This window comes from Triticum aestivum, chromosome 7D, assembly GCF_018294505.1.
Source record: "Triticum aestivum cultivar Chinese Spring chromosome 7D, IWGSC CS RefSeq v2.1, whole genome shotgun sequence".
Taxonomy (NCBI): domain Eukaryota; kingdom Viridiplantae; phylum Streptophyta; class Magnoliopsida; order Poales; family Poaceae; genus Triticum; species Triticum aestivum.
The window spans coordinates 523440914-523465795 of record NC_057814.1 but is presented as its reverse complement, the minus strand read 5'-3'; the positions used below and the strand labels follow the sequence as shown (position 1 = coordinate 523465795).

The window sequence follows — 24882 nt, the reverse complement described above, 5'->3', positions numbered from 1 at the left end:
TGCCCCCTCCCCCGTTCCCCACCCCCTTTTCTTCCCGACCACAAGTCAGATTTCCCTATTTCCTCCTTCCTTCCTTCCTAAGCTATAGCCGCTTCCTCGCTCTCGCCGTCTCGCATCCTAGCGCCGGGGTCGCCATGGTCTTCTTCAAAGACCTCTCCAGCGGTTCCTCCTCCGGCGACGACTCCTTCACCACCCGGGTATGCCTCTCTTCTCTCTCTCGGGCTATGACTTGGAATGAAGGATTTTTACCCGGCGGTCGATTTGAGTCATTTCTTCCTCTTGTAGCTCCCTAGGACCATCAGTGGCAATGAATGGAGCGGGGTGGCTGAAGATCTATCTGCTCGTTGTCACCATCAATCTCCATGCGTGAAGCTAGTTGCGTTTGAATCTGTGGATAGTGGGAGGAAGCTTCTGGCATGTGCAGAGAAGGTTAGACCCTCTTTCGTTGTTACAAATCATTTGTTAGATGTGATTCAGACACTGTCATGGTCCCAACCCATTCATACCACACCTTCAGCCAAACGCTTCCTAAGACAGTGTCACAGTTTGTACCTAGTATCTAAAATTGTTGCCATCTCATCAGCGGTGCCATTAGAAAATTATTTGGCACCGCTTCAGCAGTTTTTGCAGCCAACTTTGGTCCACATATCCGAGCAGCCAAGCAGTAAAATACTAAATCTTTATGGCACGAAGGAACAGGGCATCGGAGCAACTAGGTGCTCCGGAGTCCAGGTCCCTGATTTTTTTCCACTGCATCGGCTCGCTAGTGCAGGGCACTGGTGCGAGATGTAGCAACAGTTGTCTTTACACCAGTTTTGGCATACATAGTGGACGGCCTTAATGCTATTAGTTCTATGTTACTAAATTTGTGCATGTACACACCTGTTGGTATCAATTTGCTGTCATCCAAACACTATCGCTATGATGTTGCAGTTATACTTATCTTCCTCATAAAATATTCAATTTGTTATTTATTGTACATGAGTAAGAACTTGTAGCGTTGTTGTAGTTAATTATAGCTTCTGATGTTTCAGAATTTGGTTGTTGTCTCAGTAGTAATTAATTCATTTACACATTGATCTTTTTTAGAAGATATGTCATAATTAACATGTTTCTTTAGTTTTTCAAAATAAGCATTGGTGATTTCCTATGTTGCTATAAACCCATTTCCCTTACAATTGTTACTGATCTAGTTTTAAATATTATAGGATGAACGGAAGTGTTCTTACTTGGAGTGGGTTGATCAAGAGTGGCCACAGTCTTTGAAGATGTGCCTAGTAAAGCTCTAGAGCATGTATGAGGAAGAGAACAGAGGTAGGCTTAGAAAAGTGTTGTCAACGTTGAAGAATATTTGAAGATGCGGGATAAAAAGAGTAAGGTGGAGAATGAGCTCAGATTTTTTAAATCGGACTTTGCTAAGATGGTGTTGGCGAAGGAGGAGGCACTTTCCCAGTTGGCCTGTGCAAAACAAGTTCTTACTAAACTAAAAACAGAGGTGGATAAGACGAGTCTAGATGATCTCGATTAGGGAATGAATATATTGTTCTAATATTGTTGTTATGAAGTTGAACTAGCTATATGGTGTATTGTGCTGTTCTCATGTAGCTATCGTACTGTGATGTTATAATATATTTATGTGCCTGAGATGAAATTGGCAAACAACTATTCGATATGAAATGTGAATTTGCGTAATACTGGAATTATTAATTGTAAACTAATAAACCTGCTAAATGTGTCATGGAACTTTGCAAACGGTTCTAGCAGTAAAGCACTTGTGATCGATAGCCCAATGCCGCACAGTTTTCTTCACCAAATCGTGTGTGATGTAGTTGATAAAAGCAAACAGTTAACCAAGGCAGAGCATGTGTGATAGTTACACATTTCACACACGAGCCTACACATAAAACTGTGTGGGATGTACATACAAACGGAAACGTTTTCCCTGGATTGACTGTGTGGGATGTACATAAGAACGGAAACGTATTCCTTGAATTGACTGTGTGTGATATACATACAAACGGAAACGTTTTCCCTGAATTAACTGTGTGGGATGTACATAAGAACGGAAACGTATTCCTTGGATTGACTGTGTGTGATATACATACGAACGGAAATGTTTTTCTGGGATTCACCGTGTGGGATGTACATACGAGCATAAATGATTGGGTTTCGATGCCTCGCCCGATCGCACACGAGCTCATTTTGCCCCAGCCTGTGTCCCAGGAGGGCCTATCCCCGACGGTTTCTGGGTCGTGTGGGAAGGACCCCCTATCGCCCATACTCACTTGGCGACGGTTCCAAATGCCATCGCGGAAAGGGGTTAGAACCGTTTGTATAGCACCGACGCGTACCAGTGAAGAGAACCATGCCGAATGGCATGTTGAAAGAACTAACGCCAAAGGAGTCAATGTAGTTGAAGAAAAGAGTACGGAGTTGACCGATAAACTTGACGAACTCATCTCCGTCATAAAAGGTAAAGAAGAGGTAATGTGAATGACATCATTGATGAAGAAGTGAATGATGTTAATTTCATTGCTCGCAATAGCTATAATCCCAACTCGAGAAATAATGGGTATTCTCCTAGACTACCTTATCCTAATAATAGTGGAGCACCGAACAATTTCAATGGAGCTAGTAGTAGCAATAGAAATACTCTTGAAGATACTCTGAGTTTTTTTATTGCTAGCCAAAATGAGCAGAATGACACCTTCAAAAATATCCTGAAGAATCATGATAACTTACTTGGTGAGTTGACCGATAAGACTGTTGGACTAACAAATGATGTGCAGATTCTTGATGGAAGAACCAAGAATATGGAAGCACAAGTGACTAAAATTGCAGAGAGCCAAACTTTAATCCTAGCCAAGTTTGCAGGTAAACTGAAACCGAACCCGATTGAAGATGTCAAAATGATGAGAAATGACGAAGGAAAGGCAGAAGAGCTTGATAAAAGCCATGTGCCAGAATACACTTATACGGTTGCTAACTTCATGAAGATGATAACAATGAAGCACACACTACCCGAGGTAACAAATGATGAGGCATATAATGTCTTTGTTGATCACGTTGCAGCCAAGGTACGTGAGTTAGATGATGAAAGAAAGAAGTTGTACAGTAAGTTGTCAGCTAAGCAAGAAGATTCTCTTGAGCCTACTATAGAGATTGGGATTAGTTTGAATAAATTCAGTGCTTTATGTGATCTAGGTGCTAGTGTTTCCACTATCCCTAAGTCTGTTTATGATAGTCTCAATCTTGGTCCTTATGCTACTACTAAGATTAGATTGAATATGGCTAATTGCACTTTTACTCAAGCAGTATGAATAAAGCATAATGTCCTTATATGCTACTACTGCGAGTTTCGAATTTGCCTAACATTTTTATGATACACGTTGGACATTTTTCAAATACATGATATAATTTAAAAAATACATGTTTTGACCACTTCTTTGAATAATGGTAACATTTTTCATATACACATTGTACTTTTTTAATTGCAGTAAACATTTTCCTAACTACACGGTCATTTTTTTACATTGTATAAACAGTTTTTTTTAATTTTCATGACATTTTTCGGAAACACGTGAACATTTCTTCAAAATGTCACATACATTTTTAATGGAAATAAACCTTTTTTAACCTACAACAACTTTTGTCTACTTGTATAAACATTTTTAAAATGTCGCAAACACTTTTTTAATCACGGGAATTTTTCTTTAAAATGTCATGTACATTTTCTAAATTCTATAAAAATATTATATTACGCAAACATTTTTCATTGTATACAAATTCTTTTTAAAATGTAACAAACAAAATTTTCAAACTTGTGAACGCTTTTGGAATGTAGGTTATAGCTTTTTGAATGTACAAAACATTTGTTATGAATTACATGATTTTTTACATTTTAAAGTTAATTTTTAAAATGTCACTTACATTTTTTAAAAACAGGTGACATTTTTAAATGTCACAAACATTTTCTGTACACATGATTGACAATTTTCTATACATGTTTGACATTTTTAAATGCATGATTAACACTTTTCATTTTTTATGTAAATGTTTCTTGTAATATATTTAGAATATTAGAATAAATAAGCAAATAAAGGAAAAAACAAAAACCATAAGATAATAGGTACACCATTTGGATCTGATACAAAGTTGCACAAGATTTACATTATTTCTAAAATACAGGAACATGAAAAACGCATGAAGGGAACATCACACTTTTTTTGACGAAGAACATCACGTACTCATGGATTTTATAGGATCTAGAAATTCACTACCAATGGGCCTGTGGAAACCACTGGTAGAAAGAGAAGCACTGTGTCAATGGATGAATTTTTTCCTACAAAATAGTGCGCAAAGAAATCCTTATGGATTTTTTCTATGAGTTCAAATCCTGCAATGCAAATCAAAGAAATTAGACAGGAAATTTGTCTAAAGATTCAAATCCTCCCAAAAATATCCTACGGAAATCGGTTGAATCAAAGAAGCCTAGTGTAAAGGGATCCTTCGAGAAAAATCCTAAAATAACTCTGACATATAAATCAAAGCAAACAAAGAAAAAAATCATAAGGATTCCAAGTCATCTATAAGATGTAAAAACTTCAGTGCCAATGGAAATTTTCTATGAATTCGAATCACGCAATGGAAATCAAACAAACTACACATGTTCTAAGGACTCAAATCCTCCAAAAGAAATCTTGCAGAATTGGGTTGAATCAAAGGAGCCTAGCAAAAGGAATCCTGAAAGCAGAAGTGTTAGTTCTTTCTCTTGCGGAGAGAGAGAGAGAGAGAGAGAGAGAGAGAACAAGTGATGAACTTGGGAGGCTGTTGCTCCTTCGTTCAAAGAACAAAAACCCTACATAGATAGAACTGACAAACATACAGAATTATCAGGTCCTGATGCATCACCGAGAAAGATATAATATGTAAAAGTCTGGAAACTGATATATGTCATAACACAACTGATTAACGAATGGGTTTGACCAAATGCCACAGAGCACTAGAAACATGTCCGAGCATCAGCATATCTCCCATATATCTCCGGGGATTCTCCCCAGGAACCCTTATTGCTTATACTACTCACCCGTCTTATTATTATTAAGATAAAAGCAGTTCTTTAGTTGCCCCTCTTCCGTCGGGCCGAGAACGACATGGCGTAGTCATCGCCCTCAAACTGGGTCTCCAGACCCAAAACACGTTGTCGGTGACGTCGGACTAGTTCGCGGGATCATACACCAGGGCGTCTCGAGCGGCGGGTTGTTCAGACATGGGTGCTTCATCGACGACGTTTGTCGAGTTTGCCTGCTAAAGCGCCTGGTTCTAGGCTTCGTCTTCATTGAGCAGTTCCTCTGGTGAAATTCCATCTACGTGGAGCGGATCCACTAGTTCAAGGTGTTGTTGCTCCTGCTCCCGTCCTTCCATCTGGTTCGTCTAGAATTTCTCCACAACTTCCCAATCCCAGTCATTGAAAGGCTCCGACTACGCATTCTCTCCAGCGGGGTGGTAGTTTTCTTTACCGTCAAGCAGGGCTTCCCTGCTACATCCACCAGATAACTAGCGCCCATGGCTGCAGCAGGCACCTCGTTCACTTCATGCGGAGTCACTGCGGCATGCGCCCCATCCATGGTGCCTTTCGGCAGAATAACTGTGGTGTGCACCTTGTCCATTGTGTCTTTCTACGGAGTAACTACAGATTGCATGTCATCCATGGTGTCTTTCTGCATGTCATTGCTCTCCAAGTTGATGACAATATTGCTTGTTACCTCAGTACGATTGGTCTTCTCTCTCCCCAGGTTGATGAAATCAAGTGATTTGCTCTTTATAGGTAGCACCTCGCATTTGTATGACAGGTTCTCATTATAGTATTGTAGGCTCTCCTCGTACCGATCCCAGCTGGACTTGGTACCATGTATCAGAACTAGATGTGGGCTTGCATTAGTCCGAGAAACTCCTGCTCCGGCCGAACTCTCCCCCACTTATCCCCACGGCTTTCCGGGGTAATTGTACCACATAGCAGAGGCAGTTGAACTTCCCTCCACATGTGGCCACACCATGCTGGGGTACTTATCCCAGATAGCAGAGGCAACCCCATGTGTTAACTACGTCTGCGTTGTTGTCAGATGATTATTGGATTTAGCACTGGCTGCCTTGTATGATGATTCAATCATCTTAGATAATTCTTTCATGCTGGCATAATGTCGATAACCCTCTTAATCGTGAGATAACTTCTACACCTACAACCGGTGTTTCTACATCACAATACAGAAAAGAACACACATCACAATATGGAAAGTGAGCATAATGCAGAAATATTAGCGCTTTAGCATAACAACGCCGAAATAGATGAACTTGATACTTGTCGAGTATGCATGTTTTTTCCTCAAACACGCTCTCGGGCCATCACAAAAGATGGCGTTCCATACGACCATCACCGCTCGTATGATGGTCGTATGGACTACCAATTGCGCTGTCGGATCCACCTAAACAACCTTTATAAAAGGCCCAATGCCAGAAGAGCAACACATGACGCCACACATCGCCATCTCCGCTACAGCCACCTCCCACAACATATATTGATAGAATACTAAAAGGTTAGTATGAGAACGACAAGAAGTGTTCTTGCCGAGGTCACATGGAAATATTGACAAGATACAAAATGGTTCAATATGCACCAAGAAGTGTACTTGTCGAGTGAAAGATCGTGGATGTCGCCTAGAGGGTGGGGATGAGTAGATGCTTTAAAATAATTACGGTTTTGGATTGAACAAATGCGGAATAAAACTAGCGTTTAAATTATCAAGCACAAAATCTAAAACAACTAGGCTTACCTATGTGCACCAACAACTTATGCTAAGCAATATAAACACTATGGCAAGATATATAACATGAAACACTATGGCTATCACAAAGTAAAGTTCATAAGTAAAGGGCTCGGGTAAGAGGTAACTAAGGCACACAGAGACTACGATGTATCCCGAAGTTCGCACCCATACGGATGCTAATCTCCGTTTGGAGCGATGTGGAGGCACAATGCTCCCCAAAATGCCACTAGGGCCACCATAATCTCCTCACGCCCTCGCACAATGCAAGATGTCGTGATTCCATTAAGGGACCCTTGAGGGAGGTCACCGGACCTGTACAAATGGCCACCCTTGGGGGTGCTCACCGAACCCGTACACTTTGGCAACCCTTGGGGGGCGGTCACCGAAACCCATACAAATTTCTCGGGGCAATCTCCACAACTTAATTGGAGACCCCGGCGCTTGCCCGGAGCTTTACACCACAATGATTGAGCTCCGTTACTCTCAAAAAATGATTGAGCTCCGTACCACCACCAACCGTCTAGGGCGCCCAAGCACCCAAGAGTAATAAGCTCTCAAACTTCACTTCCACGTATCACCGTGGAGAACTTAAACCTATGCACCAAATGCAATGGCAAGGGCACACGGAGTGCCCAAGTCCTTCTCTCCCAAATCGCACCACAACAACTAATGCTATGGAGGAAAATGAGAGGAAGAACAAAGAAGCAAACATGAAGAACTCCAAGATCTAGATGCAAGGGGTTCCCCTCACATAGAGCAGAAAGTGATTGGTGGAAAGGTAGATCTAGAACTCCTCTCTCTTTCCCCTCAATGTCGGGCCTGTGGGACTGGGGGTACCCAGGCCTGTCTGCCTGCGGCCCAAGGCACGGCGCCTGGCATAGGCCCAGCACAGCCCATCTTCAAGACCTCACGAGCAGGATCCTCGCGAGGCCCCCCCGCCTCACGAGGTGGGCATCAACAAGCATCGTTAGGAGCTCCCCAAGGGCCTCGTGTCGGGAGGTCTCCCGAGGCTGCCTCTCGAGGCCCCTGACGGGGCGGATATGTCTAGGCTCGCCAAGCCCCGCCTCGCGCTACACGTGGGTGGCGCGAGCCACGACGAGCGAAGCCAGAAGGGCACTAGCGGGTGCGGACAAGGACATTTTCCTATTTTGTGCCGAGGAGTTGAGGATAGCAAGCGGGTTCCCAAAGCAATCCCCAAAGGTTTCATTTTGGTGAAAGAAGACCAGGGCAGTGGGCCTGCCAGGACAGAGGTCATCGTCGAGCCCACCAGCGCGTCATGGACAGAAGTTTTGGCAGGCGAAGACCACCTGTAGTCAGGATAGGATGTACTCCTGTCCCCCTTCAAATTTGGCCGTTGTGGCGGCCCTTCCCGCCTAGAGTTTTCTGGGAAGAGGACCAGGGACAATATAAGTATAGGCTAGTCTCCACCATAGAGAGGGACCGAAACTTGGCTGAATCCTTGATACGTCCATTTTGCATCATGTTTTCTACTGTTATTTATGATGTTTTTATGCCTAATAATGCTTTTTGGAGTAGTTCTAATGCCTTTTCTCTCATAATATGCAAGGTTCACACAAAGAGGGAGAATACCGGCAGCTGGAATTCTGGACCTGAAAAAGCTACGTCAGGCTACCTATTCTGCACAACTCCAAATGAGATGAAACTTCACGAGGAATTTTTATGGAATAAATAAGAATTATTCGAGCAAATAACTACTAGAGGGGCCCCACCAGGTGGGCACAACCCACCTGGGCGCGCCAGGGAGCCCAGGCGCGCCTTGGTGGGCTGTGCCCTCCTCGGCCCACCTCCGGTGCCCATCTTATGGTATATAAGTCATTTTGACATAGAAAAAAATCAGGAGAGGATTTTCGGGACGAAGCGCCGCCGTCTCGAGGCGGAACTTGGGCAGGAGCACTTTTGCCCTCCGGCGGAGTGATTCCGCCGGGGGAACTTCCCTCCCGGAGGGGGAAATCATCGTCATCATCATCACCAACAACTCTCCCATCTTGGGGAGGGCGGTCTCCATCAACATCTTCATCATCACCATCTCCTCTCAAACCCTAGTTCATCTCTTGTGTTCAATCTTTGTACCGGAACTATAGATTGATACTTGTGGGTGACTAGTAGTGTTGATTACATCTTGTAGTTGATTACTATATGGTTTATTTGGTGGAAGATTATATGTTCAGATCCATTATGCTATTTAATACCCCTCTGATCATGAGCATGATTATCATTTGTGAGTAGTTACTTTTGTGGTCACGGGAGAAATCTTGTTGCAAGTAATCATGTGAACTTGATACGTGTTTGATATTTTGATGATATGTATGTTGTGATTCCCTTAGTGGTGTCATGTGAACGTCAACTACATGACACTTCACCATACTTGGGCCTAAGGGAATGCATTGTGGAGTAGTTATTAGATGATGGGTTGCGAGAGTGACAGAGGCTTAAACCCTAGTTTATGCGCTATTCCGTAAGGGGCTGATTTGGATCCAAAAGTTTAATGCTATGGTTAGATTTATTCTTAATACTTTTCTTGTAGTTGCAGATGCTTGCGAGGGGTTAATCATAAGTAGGAGGTTTGTTCAAGTAAGAACAGCACCTAAGCACCGGTCCACCCGCATATCAAATTATCAAAGCTAGGCGAGCGCACCTTGCCCTTCTTCAAGCTGATGAAAAGGACAGGCTCCTTCAAGTGGACCCCTGAAGCAGACGTTGGTTTTGAGGACCTCAAGAGGTACCTCACGAGTCCGCCCATCATGGTGGCACCGCGTTTTCGCAAGCCCTTGGTCCTATACCTGGCGGTCACCCCACAGACGGCCAGCGCCACGCTCGTAGCGCTGCGGGAGGAACGTGTCGGCACCAAGGAAAGGCTTCCGAGACTCGTGAGCCCTCCAAGCTCCCCGGACCTTCCGAGCCTCGTGAGATGCCAGAGCCTCACGAGCCTTCCGCATCTCAAGCCGGCGCCCCCAGCCTTGCGTGCCCCTTCAAGAGCAAGCTCCTGCCAAAGCCACACGCCTCGTCGAGCACCTCGTGAGCACGGTGTTGAGGGACGCGCGAGCACACTATCCTATGCAGCAGAAGCTTCTCCTTGCCTTCCTGGTCGCTGCAGGAAGCTGCGACATTATTTTCAGGGCCACCCCATCAAGGTCGTCTCCGCGTACCCCCTAGAGAAAGTGCTGCATAGCCCTAATGTTGCGGGATGGGTCGCTGAGTGGAGCATCAAGCTGCAGGCATTCCAGTTGGAATTCTGCACCACCAGAGTCATCAAGGGAGCGGCTCTCACTGATTTCATGGTGGAGTGGACGAACACAAGAGGGGAGGTCCTCATGAGGACAAGTCCCTCCTGCCTGGGGATGAGGCGCCTGTCGGGTGGGTCATGCACTTTGACGACGCCTTCTTCAGATAGGGAGAGGGGGCTAGGGTCGTACTTGTCTCCCCAGTGGAGGAAAAGCTTTACTACACTGTCCAGTTGTGCTTTCAGCATGGCGAGAAGATCTACAACAACATTGCGGAGTATGAGGGCCTGATCGCCGGCCTTGGGAATCAAGCACCTCACCATCAAGGCCGATTCTTAGCTCCTCGTCAACTTCTCCAACAAAAAGTACAAGCCAAAAGACGAGCACATGGCTGCCTACCTAGAGGAGGTACGTAAGCTCGAGAAACGCTTCCTGGGTTTAGAGTTGCAGCATATCCCGCGCGACGTCAAAAAGGAAGCCGACGACATCGCAAATTAGATGAGAAGTGCCACTAGTCTCTCTCTCTCTCCCTCTCTCTCTCTAGTTTTTGCACAGTTCTTCTTCCTGGATGTCGAAACTCTGTCGAACTACTACTTCAGAATGCGTGGATACCTTGGAGGGGTCGTCTAGTTCGACTCTCATCTCGGAGAACATTCTCGTGGCTAGGAGGTGTAACCTAGTTGCGGAAATCGATGGGAATCGTCGTGCTGCACTGAGCTACTCTGCTCGTCGGTGAGTTTGATCGTTACCGCCATCTTCATAGTGTTCCTGGGTTTGATCGTGTAGCATCATTTTTTTTGTTCTGTAGCATGTTCCCCTACCATAGTGCCCCTACTCCCCTCAACGCCACGCGAGCAATGCCCCCCTTGTATGGATTCCTATTAGATATCGCCCATGGGCGATCGAATTGGGTCGACTCATTAGCGTCGCTGCCTTTGCTGTTGCTGTGTTGGTTCGCTCTGCTATATTTTTTTCTTTTTCGGTATCTTTTTTATTTTTCTTTGTTTTTTCATCGGTTTTCTTTGGTTTTTTTTATTAATTTTCTCCATTGTACTTTGGTTTTCTTTATTTTTCATCTGCTTTTCTTTTTCTCCTTCATTATACTTTGATTTCTTTATTTTTTGTCTATTTTCATTGCTTTTTTCTTTTTTATTTGTTATATTTTGGTTTTCTTTTATTGTTTCTTTCTTCGTCATACTTTGGCTTTCATTTTTTCTTTCTTGGTTTTGTTTGCTTTTGTTTTTTTGCTGGTTTTTATCGATTTTGTTTTTTTAACACATGTCTACTTTTTTCTTGGTACACAATGTTCATTTTTAGCGCACATGTGAAATACTGTTTAGATACACGTTGGACACTTTTCAAGTACATGCTGCATTTTTTTAAAAAATACATGTTTTCAACACTTTTTTGAATACACGGTAACATTTTTCAAATACAGGTTGTAATTTTTTAATTGCAGTAAACAATTTTCTAACTACATGAACATTTTTTTACATTTAAAATTTCATGGGCATTTTTGGAAACACGTGAACATTTCTTTGAAATGTCACAAACGTTTTAAATGGAAATAAACCTTTTTTAACCTACATGAACATTTGTTTACTTGTATAAACAATTTTAAATGTCAGAAACATTTCTTAATCAAGGGATTTTTTTAAAGTCACGTACATTTTCTAAATTATATAAAAGATATATATTACGCAAACATATTTTCATTGTATACAATTTTTTTTGAAAATGACACAAACAAAATTTCAAACCCGCTAACATTTTCTAAAATGTAACTTACAGTTTTATGAATGTATGAAGCATTTGTTTATGAGTTACATCTTTTTTTACATTTTAAATTAATTTAAAAATGTGACATACATTTTTGAAACGCGTGACATTTTTAAATGTCACACACATTTTCTGTACACATGATTAACAATTTTCTATACACATTTACCATTCTCAAATGCATGATTAACACTTTCCATTAGCAAAGTCCTTTAATATATATATTTAGAATATTACAAAATATAAGCAGCAACGAACAAATAAAGAAAAAAGAATGCAAGATAATTGGTACACCGTTTGGATCTGATACAAAGTTGCACCAGATTTACATTATTTCTAAAATACAGGAAAATGAAAAACACATGAAGGGAACATCACACTTTTTTTTGGAAGAACATCGCGTATTCATAAATCTTATGGGATCTAGAAAGTTCAGTACCCATGGGCCAGTGAAAACCACAGGAAGAAATAGAACCATTGTGTCAGTCAGTCAAAATTTTCCTACAAAATAGTGTGCACAGAAATCCTTATGAAATTTTACAATATGTCCAAATCCTGCAATGCAAATCAAACTAACTAGACAGGAAATTTGTCTTAAGATTCAAATCCTCCCAAAAATAATCCTACGAAAATCGGATGAATGAAAGAAGCCCCTAGTGTAAATGGATCCTTTGAGAAAACTCCAAAACTAATTCTGACATATAAATTAAAGCAAACAAAGAAAAAAAATCATAAGGATTCCAATTCATCTTATAAGATGTAAAAACTTCAGTACCAATGTGTATTTGAAAACTCGGGAAAAGAGAAGAATTGTACAGGTGGAAGAACATTTTCCTCCAAATAGAGTGCAAATAAATCCTTATGGAAATTTTCTATGAATTCAAATCACGCAATGAAAATCAAGCAAACCACACATGTTTTTTTCTAAGGACTCAAAATTGCCAAAATAAATCCCGTGAAATTGGGTTGAAACAAAGAAGCCTGGCAAAAGCAATCCTGAAAACCGAAGTGTTAATCTTTCTTTTGAAGAGAGAGACAACTAGTGATGAACTTGAGAGCCTATTGCTCCTTCGTTCGAAGAACAAAAACCCTAGACTAGATAGAACTGACAAACATACGGAATTATCAGGTCATAATGCATCACAGAGGAAGATAAAATATGTAAAAGTCTGGAAACTGATATATGTCATAACATGACCAATTTAAGAGTGGGTTTAACCAAATGCCACAGAGCACTAGAAACATGTCCGAGCATCAGCAGCTCTCCCATATATCTCCCGGGGATTTTTCCCCAGGAACCCTTATTGCTCATACTGTTCACCAACCTCATTATTATTATTAAAATAAAAGCAGTTCTCCAGTTGCCCCTCTTCAGGCAGGCGACGACATGTCGTAATCGTCACCCACAAACTGGGGGCTCCAGAGCCTTAGCACGTTGTCGGTGACGCTGGACTGGTTTGCAGGATCGTACGATGTGGCGTCTCCAGCGACCTGTTATTCAGCCATGGGTGTGTTGTCGATGACGTTCGCCGGGTTTGCCAGCGGAAGCGCTTGGTTTCAGACTTCGTCTTCCTGGAGAAATTCCTTTGGGTCAATGCCATCTATCTAGAGCAGATCCACTGGTTCAAGGCCTTGCTACTCTTGCCCCTGTCCTCCCATCTGGTTCATCCAGAATTTCTCCACCTCTTCCCAGTTACTAAAAGGCTCAGACTGCAAATTCTCTATAGTGGGTTGGTAGTTGTCTTTCTGTAGAGTAATTGCGGCGTGCACCTCGTTCGTGGTGTCTTTCTGCAGAGTAACTACGGCCTGCACCTCGTCCATTGTGTCTTCCCGCGGTGTAACTGCAGCATGCAAGTCGTTCAGGGTGTCTTTCTGCATGTCATCGCTCTCCAGGTTGATGACAATCTTGCCTGATGCTTCAGTACGACTGGTCTCCTCTCACTCCAGGTTGATGAAAATCTGGTGTCCATATTCATCAAGTGCTTTGCTCTTTACAGGCAGCACCTCGTGTTTGTATGAGAGGCTCTCATTATAGTACTGCTGGCTCTCCTCATATCTATCCCAGATGGACTCGGTACCATGTATCAGAACTGGAGGTGGGCGTGCATTAGTCTAAGAAACTCGTGCACTAGTCAAACTCTTCCCCACTTGTCTCCACGACTTTCCGGGGTAATTGTACCACATAGCAGAGGCTACTGAACTTCCCTCCACATGTGGCCACACCATCTCGGTGTACTTGTCCCAGATAGTATAAATGTGCACCAAAACTATCTAATATCATTGTAAACATGACATGCATAATTCATAAATTATAGATACGTTGCAGACGTATGAGAGACATCCGCAATATTTGGGATTTTATTTGTGGAATAAAATTGTGAAGGACCGACATGAGATGACCACCCCTAGTGGACCCCACATGGCCCACGACACCTCCCTAAGGCAGGCCTAGGCCGAACTGGGCAAGGAAGGAATCCTTCCCTCCTTCCACCAAGTGGAAGGAGAGGAGGATTCCTCCTACATGGGGCGCCCCTCTCCTTCCTCCACCTATATATATGTGTGTAGGGCTCCCGCTAGAGACGCACCAATCCAAAGGGGATCTCTCCCCCGTGGCTCCACGGTCTTCTGAACTACTTGTCCTAAGTGTTTTAGGCTCCTAATTAGACAGGCTCTAATATCAATCTAATTGGTCTAAGAGAATAATACTCCTAATTAGACGAGAAGTGCCGCTAGCTCTCTCTCTCTCTCTCTCTCTCTCTCTCTCTCTCTCTCTCTCTCTCTCTAGTTTTCTCGCAGTTCTTCTTCCTTGACGTCGAAGCTCTATCGAACTACTACTTCGGAATGTGTGGATACCATGGAGGGGTCGTCTACTTCGACTCTCATCTCGGAAAACATTCTCGTGGCTGGGAGGTTTAACCTAGTTGTGGAAAACGATGGGAATCGTCACGCTGCACCGAGCTACTCTGCTCGTGGGTGAGTTTGATCGTTACCGCCATCTTCATAGTGTTCCTAGGTGTGATCGTGTAGCATAATTTTTTTTGTTCTGTAGCACATTCCCCTACCATAGTGCCCCTACTCCCCTCAATGCCACGCGAGCAATGTCCCTCTCGTATGGATTCCTATTAGATATCACCTATGGGCGATTGAATTGGGTTGACTCATTAGCGTCGCTGCCTTTGCTGTCGCTGTGTTGGTTCGCTCTACTATATTTTTTTCTTTTTCGGTATCTTTCTTATTTTCTTTGTTTTTTCATCGGTTTTCTTTGGTTTTTATTAATTTTCTCCATTGTACTTTGGTTTTATTTGTTTTTCATCTGCTCTTCTTTTTCTCCTTCGTTATACTTTGATTTTCTTTGTTTTTTGTCTGTTTTCTTTGCTTTTTTCTTTTTTATTTATTATATTTTGGTTTCTTTGATTTTTTTTCTTTCTTCGTCATACTTTGGCTTTCATTGTTTCTTTCTTGGTTTTGTTTGCTTTTGTTTTTTGACGGTTTTTGTCGATTTTTTTTTAACACATGTCTACTTCTTTCTTAGTACACATTGTTGATTTTTAGCGCACATATGAAATATTGTTTATATACACGTTGGCCATTTTCAAATACATGATGCATTTAAAAAAATACATGTTTTGAACACTTTTTTGAATACACGGTAACATTTTTCAAATATACGTTCTAATTTTTTTAATTGCAGTAAACAATTTTCTAACTACATGAACATTTTTTACATTTAAAATTTCACGGGCATTTTTGGAAACATGTGAACATTTCTTTACAATGTCACAAACGTTTTAAATGGAAATAAACCTTTTTAAACCTACATGAACATTTGGTTACTTGTATAAACAATTTTAAATGCCACAAACATTTCTTAATCACGGGAATTTTTCTTTAAAGTCACATAAATTTTCTAAATTATATAAAAGATATATATTACACAAACATATTTTCATTGTATACAATTTTTTTTGAAAATGTCACAAACAAAATTTTCAAACTCGCGAACATTTTCTAAAATGTAATTTACAGTTTTATGAATGTATGAAGCATTTGGTTTAGAGTTACGTCATTTTTTAAATTTAAATTAAAATACAGTTTTTAAAACACGTGACATTTTTATGTCACACACATTTTCTGTACACATGATTAACAATTTTCTTACACATTTACCATTCTCAAATGCATGATTAACACTTTCCATTAGCAAAGTCCTTTAATATATATATTTAGAAAATTACAAAATATAAGCAGCAACAAACAAATAAAGAAAAAACCTGTAAGATAATTGGTACACCGTTTGGATCTGATACAAAGTTGCACAAGATTTACATTATTTCTAAAATACAGGAACATGAAAAACACATGAAAGGAACATCACACTTTTTTTAGGAAGAACATCGCGTATTCATAAATCTTATGGGATCTAGAAATTCACTACCAATGGGTCAGTGAAAACCACAGGAAGAAATAGAACCATTGTGTAAGTCGATCAAATTTTTCCAACAAAATAGTGTGCACAGAAATCCTTATGAAAGTTTACAATGAGTCCAAATCCTGCAATGCAAATCAAACTAACTAGACAGGAAATTTGTCTTAAGATTCAAATCCTCCCAAAAAAATCCTACGAAAATCGGATGAATCAAAGAAGCCCCTAGTGTAAATGGATCCTTTGAGAAAACTCCAAAACTAATTCTGACATATAAATTAAAGCAAACAAAGAAAAAATCATAAGGATTCCAATTCATCTTATAAGATGTAAAAACTTCAATACCAATGAGTGTTCGAAAACTCGGGAAAATAGAAGAGTTGTACAGGTGGATGAACATTTTCCTCCATATAGAGTGCAAATAAATCCTTATGGAAATTTTCTATGAATTCAAATCACGCAATGAAAATCAAGCAAACTACACATGGTTTTTTTCTAAGGACTCAAATTCTCCAAAATAAATCCAGCGAAATTGGGTTGAACCAAAGAAGGCTGGCAAAAGGAATCCTGAAAACTAAGTGTTAATCTTTCTTTTGAAGAGAGAGAGAGAGGAGAGAGAGAGAGAGAGAGAGAGCTAGTGATGAACTTGGGAGCCTAGTGCTCCTTCGTTCGAAGAACAAAAACCCTAGACAAGATAGAACCGACAAACATACGGAATTATCAGGTCATAATGCATCATAGAGGAAGATATAATATGTGAAAGTCTGGAAACTGATATATGTCATAACATGACCGATTTAAGAATGGGTTTAACCAAATGCCACAGAGCACTAGAAACATGTCCTAGCATCAGCAGCTCTTCCATATATCTCCTGAGGATTTCTCCCCAGGAGCCCTTATTGCTTATACTGTTCACCAGCCTTATTATTATTATTATTATTAAGATAAAAGCAGTTCTTCAGTTGCCCTCTTCAGGAAGGCAACGACATGTCGTAATCGGCGCCCACAAACTGGGGGCTCCGGACCCTTAGCATGTTGTCGGTGACGCTGGACTGGTTTGCAGGATCGTATGCCGTGGCGTCTCCAGCGGCCCGTTATTCAGCCTTGGGTGCGTTGTCGACAATGTTCGTCGGGTTTGCCGGCTGAAGCGCTTGGTTCCAGGCTTCGTCTTCCTGGAGCAATTCCTTTGGGTCAATGCCATCTATCTGGAGCAGATCCACTGGTTCAAGGCCTTGCTACTCCTGCCCCTGTCCTGCCATCTGGTTCATCCAGAATTTCTCCACCTCTTCCCAGTCACTGAAAGGCTCAGACCGCACATTCTCTACAGCGGGTTCGTAGTTGTCTTTCTGCAGAGTAACTGCAGCGTGCACCTCGTTCACGGTGTCTTTCTGCAGAGTAACTGCGGCGTGCACCTCGTCCATTGTGTCTTCCGGCGATGTAACTACGGCGTGCACATCGTCTGTGGTGTCTTTCTGCATGTCATCGCTCTCCAGGTTGATGACAATCTTGCCTGATGCTTCAGTACGACTGGTCTCCTCTCTCTTAGGTTGATGAAAATCTTGTGTCCATATCCATCAAGTGCTTTGCTCTTTACAGGCAGCACCTCGTGTTTGTATGAGAGGCTATCATTATAGTACTGCAGGCACTCCTCATATCTATTCCAGATGGACTTGGTACCATGTATCAGAACTGGAGGTGGGCGTGCATTAGTCTAAGAAACTCGTGCACCAGTCGAACTCTTCCACACTTGCCTCCACGGCTTTCCGGGGTAATTGTACCACATAGCACAGGCAGCTGAACTTCCCTCCACATGTGGCCACACCATCTCGGCATACTTGTCCCAGATAGTATAAAAGTGCACCAAAACTATCTAATATCATTGTAAACATGACATGCATAATTCGTAAATTATAGATACGTTGCAGACGTATGAGAGACATCCGCAATATTCGGGATTTTATTTGTGGAATAAAATATTGAAGGACCGTCATGAGATGACCACCCCTAGTGGGCCCCACATGGCCCACGACACCTCCCTAAGGCAGGCCTAGGCCGAATTGGGCAAGGAAGGAATCCTCCCCTCCTTCCACCAAGTGGAAGGAGAGGAGGATTCCTCCTTCATGGGGCACCCATCTCCTTCCTCCACCTATATATATGTGTGTAGGGCTCCCGCTAGAGATGCACCAATCCAAAGGGGATCTCTCCCCCGTAGCTCCACGGTCTTCTGAACTACTTGTCCTAAGTGTTTTAGGCTCCTAATTGGATGGGCTCTAATATCGATCTAATTGGTCTAAGAGAATAATACTCCTAATTAGACGAGAAGTGCCGCTAGGCTCTCTCTCTCTCTCTCTCTAGTTTTCTCGTAGTTCTTCTTCCTGGACGTCGAAGTTCTGTCGAACTACTACTTCGGAATGTGTGGATACCTTGGAGGGGTCGTCTACTTCGACTCACATCTCGGAGAACATTCTCGTGGCTGGGAGGTGTAACTCAGTTGTGAAAAATGATAGGAATCGTCACGCTGCACCGAGCTAGTCTGCTCATCGGTGAGTTTGATCGTTACCGCCATCTTCATAGTGTTCCTGGGTGTGATCGTGCAACATAATTTTTTTTGTTCTGTAGCACGTTCCCCCACCATAGTGCCCCTACTCCCCTCAACGCCACGCGAGCAATGTCCCTCTCGTATGGATTCCTATTAGATATCGCCTATGGGCGATCGAATTAGGTCGACTCATTAGCGTCGCTGCCTTTGTTGTTGCTCTGTTGGTTCGCTCTACTATATTTTTTTCTTTTTGGTATCTTTTTTATTTTTCTTTGTTTTCTCATCGGTTTTCTTTGGTTTTTATTAATTTTCTCCATTGTACTTTGGTTTTCTTTGTTTTCATCTGCTTTTCTTTTTCTCCTTTGTTGTACTTTGATTTTCTTTGCTTTTGTTTGTTTTCTTTGCTTTTTTTCTTTTTTATTTGTAATATTTTGGTTTTCTTCGGGTTTTCTTTCTTTCTTCGTCATACTTTGGCTTTCATTGTTTCTTTCTTGGTTTTGTTTGCTTTTGTTTTTTTGACGTTTTTTTCGATTTTCTTTTTTTAACACATGTCTACTTTTTCTTTGTACAAAATCTTCATTTTTAGCGCACATGTGAAATACTGCTTAGATACACGTTGGACATTTTTCAAATAAATGATGCGTATTTGAAAAATACAAGTTTTGAACACTTTTTTGAATACACGCGAATATTTTTCAAATACACATTGTAATTTTTTCAGTTGCAGTAAACAATTTTCTAACTACATGAAATTTTTTTACATTAAAATGTCTCGGGCATTTTTTAAAACACGTGAACATTTCTTTAAAATGTCACAAACGTTTTTAATGGAAATAAACCTTTTTTAACCTACACGAACATTTGTTTACTTGTATAAACAGTTTTAAATGTCACAAACATTTTTTTAATCACGGGAATTTTTCTTTAAAGTCACGTACACTTTCTAAATTATATAAAAGATATATATTAGGCAAACATAATTTCATTGTATACAATTTTTTTTTGAAAATGCCAGAAACAAAATTTTCAAACTCGCGAACATTTTCTAAAATGTAATTTACAGTTTTGTGAATGTATGAAGCATTTGTTTATGAGTTACATCATTTTTTTACATTTTAAAATTAATTTTAACATCTGACATACATTTTTTTAAACACGCGACATTTTTAAATGTCACACACATTTTCTGTACACATGATTAACAATTTTCTATACACGTTTAACATTTTCAAATGCATGATTAACACTTTCCATTAGCAAAGTCTTTTAATATATATAGAATATTACAAAATATAAACAACAACGAACAAATAAAGAAATAAAACGTAAAATAATTTGGTACACCGTTTGGATCTGACACAAAGTTGCACAAAATTTACATTATTTTTAAAATACAGGAACATGAAAAACACATGAAGGGAACATCACACTTTTTTTAGGAAGAACATTGCGTATTCATAAATCTTATGGGATCTAGAAAGTTCACTACTAATGGGTCAGTGAAAACCACAAGAAGAAATAGAACCACTGTGTCAGTCGATCAAATTTTTCCTACAAAATAGTGTGCACAGAAATCCTTATGAAATTTTACAATGAGTCCAAATCCTGCAATGCAAATCAAACTAACTAGACAGGAAATTTGTCTTAAGATTCAAATCCTCCCAAAAAAATCCCAAGGAAATCGGATGAATCAAAGAAGCCCCTAGTGTAAAGGGATCCTTTGAGAAAACTCCAAAACTAATTCTGACATATAAATTAAAGCAAGCAAAGAAAAAAATCAAAAGGATTCCAATTCATCTTATAAGATGTATAAACTTCAGTACCAATGAGTGTTTCAAAACTAGGGGAAATAGAAGAATTGTACCTGTGGATAAACATTTTCCTCCAAATAGAGTGCAAATAAATTCTTATGGAAATTTTCTATGAATTCAAATCACGCAATGAAAATCAAGCAAACTATACGTGTTTTTTTTTCTAAGGACTCAAATCCTCCAAAATAAATCCTGCGAAATTGGGTTGAATCAAAGAAGCCTGGCAAAAGGAATCATGAAAACCGAAGTGTTAATCTTTCTTTTGGAGAGAGAGAGAGAGAGAGAGAGAGAGAGAGAGAGAACTACTGATGAACTTGGGAGCCTGGTGCTCCTTCGTTCGAAGAACAAAAACTGTCTAGATAGAACTGACAAACATATGAAATTATCAGGTCATAATGCATCACAGAGGAAGATATAATACGTAAAAGTCTGGAAATTGATATATGTCATAACATGACCGATTAATGAATGGTTTAACCAAATGGCACAGAGCACTGGAAACATGTCCGAGCATCAGCAGTTCTCCCATATATGATCTGCCGAGGATTTCTCCCCAGGAACCCTTATTGCTTATATTGTTCACCAGTCTTATTATTATTATTATTATTATTATTATTATTATTATTATTATTATTATTATTAAGATAAAAGCAGTTCTTCAGTTGCCCCTCTTCAGGCAGGCAACGGCATGCTGTAATCGTCACCCGCAAACTGGGGGCTCCACCTCCAACCAGAGCACGTTGTCGGCGACGCCGAATTGGTTCGCAGGGTCGTACGCCAGGGCGTTTCCAGCGGCCGGTTCTTCAGCCATGGGTGCGTTTTCCACGACGTTCACCAGATTTGCTGGCTGAAGTGCCTGGTTCCAGGTTTCGTCTTCCTGGAGCAGTTCCTCTGGGTCAATGCCGTCTATCTGGAGCAGATCCATTGGTTCAAGGACTTGGTGCTCCTGCCCCTGTCCTCCCATCTGGTTCATCCAGAATTTCTCCACCTCTTCCCAGTCACTGAAAGGCTCAGACTGCACATTCTCTGCAGCGGGTTGGTAGTTGTCTTTCTGCAGAGTAACTGCGGCATGCACCTCATTCATGGTGTCTTTCTGCAGAGTAACTGCGGCGTGCACCTCGTCCATTGTGTCTTCCTGCGGTGTAACTGCAGCGTGCACGTCATCCGTGGTGTCTTTCTGCATGTCATGGCTCTCCAGGTTGATGACAATCTTGCCTGATGCTTCAGTATGACTGGTCTCCTCTCTCTCCAGGCTGATGAAAATCTTGCGTCCATATCCAGCAAGTGCTTTGCTCTTTACAGGCAACACCTCGCGTTTGTATGACAGGCTCTCATTATAGTACTGCAGGCTCTCCTCGTACCTATCCCAGATGGATTTGGTACCATGTATCAGAACTGGAGGTGGGCGTGCATTAGTCTGAGAAACTTGTGCACCGGCCGAACTCTTCCCCACTTGTCTCCACGGCTTTCCGGGGTAATTGTACCACATAGCAGAGGCAGCTGAACTTCCCTCCACATGTGGCCACACCATCCCGGGGTACTTGTCCCAGATAGCAGAGGCAACCCCATGTGTGAACTGCGTCTGGGTTGTTGCCGGATGGTTATTGGGTTTAGTACTGGCTGCCTTGTACGCCGATGAAATCATCTCAGATAATTCCTTCATGCTGGCATAATGTTGATAGCCCTCTTCATCGTGAGATAACCTCTGCCTCTGCACTCGCAGCCCGTGTTTCTGCATCACAATACAGAACAGAAAATTCAAGACAGGGATCACACATCACAATATAGAAAGTTAGAGTAATGAGGAAATTTTAAATAGCACTTTAGCATAACAACGCTGAAATAGATGAACCTGAAACTTGTCGAGTATGCAAGTTTTTTTTTCTCAAACACGTGCCCAGGATGTGTTTCATTTTGTATTAGAAGGAGAATGCCAAGAAAGCACGAAGAGTACAAACAAACACTAGCAACGAGGCCACAAAGAAGCCAAAACCCTACTGCTAGCACCAGCCTAAGGGTAGACCAAAGTCACGTCAATACACCCCCAATTTAACAGATAAAGTGGTACATTGTTCACAAATTCCCCGAAAAGTGATTATAATTATTAATCCGCCAATTTGGTAAACTGGGTTATAATAATGCTTTGGATAGTCTGATTATCTATGAATTAGGACAAAACTTAATCTCCATGGCATGCAGAGACAGAGTATAGTGATTACTGATGCAGGTATGAGACATCCATGTACATGTGTTTCTTCTGGAAAATTAAGAAATAACAAAGGACACCCGGTAGAGTATCAGAGTGTAAACATTCTTTCCTTCCAAGTTTGTCCTGTTAAAATGGAATCTTGACCCTTGTATTGAGCATGCAAGCTTGCCTGTAACTGTGTGAGCTTTTACTGGGGTATGAATTAAAAGGTCAAACATTAAATAAAGTTCTCTTCCTATTTGTTTCTTCAACAGTGTGCACATAGTTTTAAAAAAAATTGTGAACTCAGACACTGTTGCCACAGAAAATTACCCAATTGATTGAACAATACAGAATGTATATTTACACAAAATAAATAGCAGAGGGAAATGTTTCATTTTGGCACTAAGATCAAACCAATCATAAAAAATTGACTATTATGTGGTTGTTGCTATTCCAGTAGGGGTTTGTTTAATTGTTTCTCTTTTACCTTTTTCCCTTCCGCCCATTCACTGTAGTTGGTAAAAGGACTCACCTGCACGTAACATCAATTTCTTCGGTCACTCAGCATCCATGCCAGCCTCCATGCGTTAGTTACCGAGCCCCTCAAAATCTTGCCGAATCAGAAATCCGAATCCGAGACAGATTCGGAGACCGTGACTTTGTTCGAGCAGCACTAGCTGCTCGTACTTAACGTGCCAGGGTACAAAACAGTGACAAAGGTGATGTCCGAGCGGTGGCATGCAGCTGCAACTTCGGGAATCGTGTAATGATGACCACCGTGAGCAGATTTCTTGCAATTAGCTGGTTCTTCTAGATTAGTTTAGGCAATGCCGCAACCATTCTGTAGTTTGCAAAACGTTCTTATATTGTGAGACGGAGGTTGTACATGTGTAGAGATGGCAAGTATGTAGTAGCTTCCATCTTAACCAAATATTCATGCATGGGGGATCAGGTTGGCAGTGGCAATCAATGGCCAATGGCCACGGAAGGGGGATTGTCAGCTGTAGTGGTGGGAACCAAGGACTAGACAGAACAATGGCCATGCCATCGAACTTCAAGGTTATAGCACAATGACAATATCATCTTAATTGGTGGTAAAAACAAAAAGTTTCGTTCGGGAAAGTGCAAAGGATGAAAGAAAAATATATAAGGCTAAAATGTCAAACGTTCAATCAGTTTAAACTAACTAGCATATGCAAATGCCTATTGATGTCAGCTTCTACTAATGATCGTGTTATGGCCGGTTTAGCTAGGCCCACAGGGTAGTAGTTAGGGGCTTGGCCCACAAGTTATCTTAGGTTAATTTTTATGTAAGTTATCTTAGGTTAATTTTTATGCAAGTTATCTAGGTTATAAATATAGGCTGTAAGACTCTTTTTGGAATCAAGCAATAAGAAGAATATTATCTCTATTGCCCGGCTCCCAGAGGAGCCGGAACCCTAGCCGCCTCTAACCCTAGCCGCCGCCGCCGCCGCCATCCTCCTCCCACGCGACGGCGCCCAGCCGCCGGCGCGCCCGCTCATCGCCTCGCCCTACTCCATCCTTTCCCTACAACCTACGGAGCAGGTCCGGTAGGATCCCTGGTTCTACCAATTTGGTATCAGATACCTGGGTTTCGACCATGTCATCACCACCACCAGTACCGCCGCCACCACCGCCGCCGCTGCCCCTAACCACCACCACCCTCGCCGCGTCATCTCCGATCGCTACGGGGCAGCTGGCCCTTCCGTCGGTGCCGCTGGATCTCATCTCCGGCGCGCCCACCGGCCTGCTGCCGCCCCCCGTCACCACTACGCCGCCAGCTCCATCGACTCGACCGGCCCAATACTCCCCGGAGGCCATGGCCGGTGTCCTCAACGACCTGGTCGTCGCGGTCCAGGGCATCCGGCTTTACCTGGCCAGCCCGTACGGGCCGTCACCGCCGCTCCCGCCGCCCGTGCCCTCCGGACCGCCAGCTCTTCCGTGGTACTCGGTGCCCGCGGCCCTCGCCGGAGGCTACCCGGCGCTACCGCCGCCGTCCGCTCCAGCGCCGGCCTGGACGCAGTGGCCCGCGCCAGCGCCTGCGGCGCCACC

General features: G+C 42.1%; 2 pseudogenes; both read right to left on the bottom strand.

Annotated features, from left to right (window-relative positions):
• Positions 1-5100: 5100 nt before the first annotated feature.
• LOC123171230 (uncharacterized) lies at positions 5101-10389 on the bottom strand (annotated as a pseudogene).
• A 10901-nt stretch (positions 10390-21290) lies between these two features.
• LOC123171229 (uncharacterized) overlaps positions 21291-24882 on the bottom strand; it is a 6916-nt pseudogene continuing 3324 nt past the window's right edge.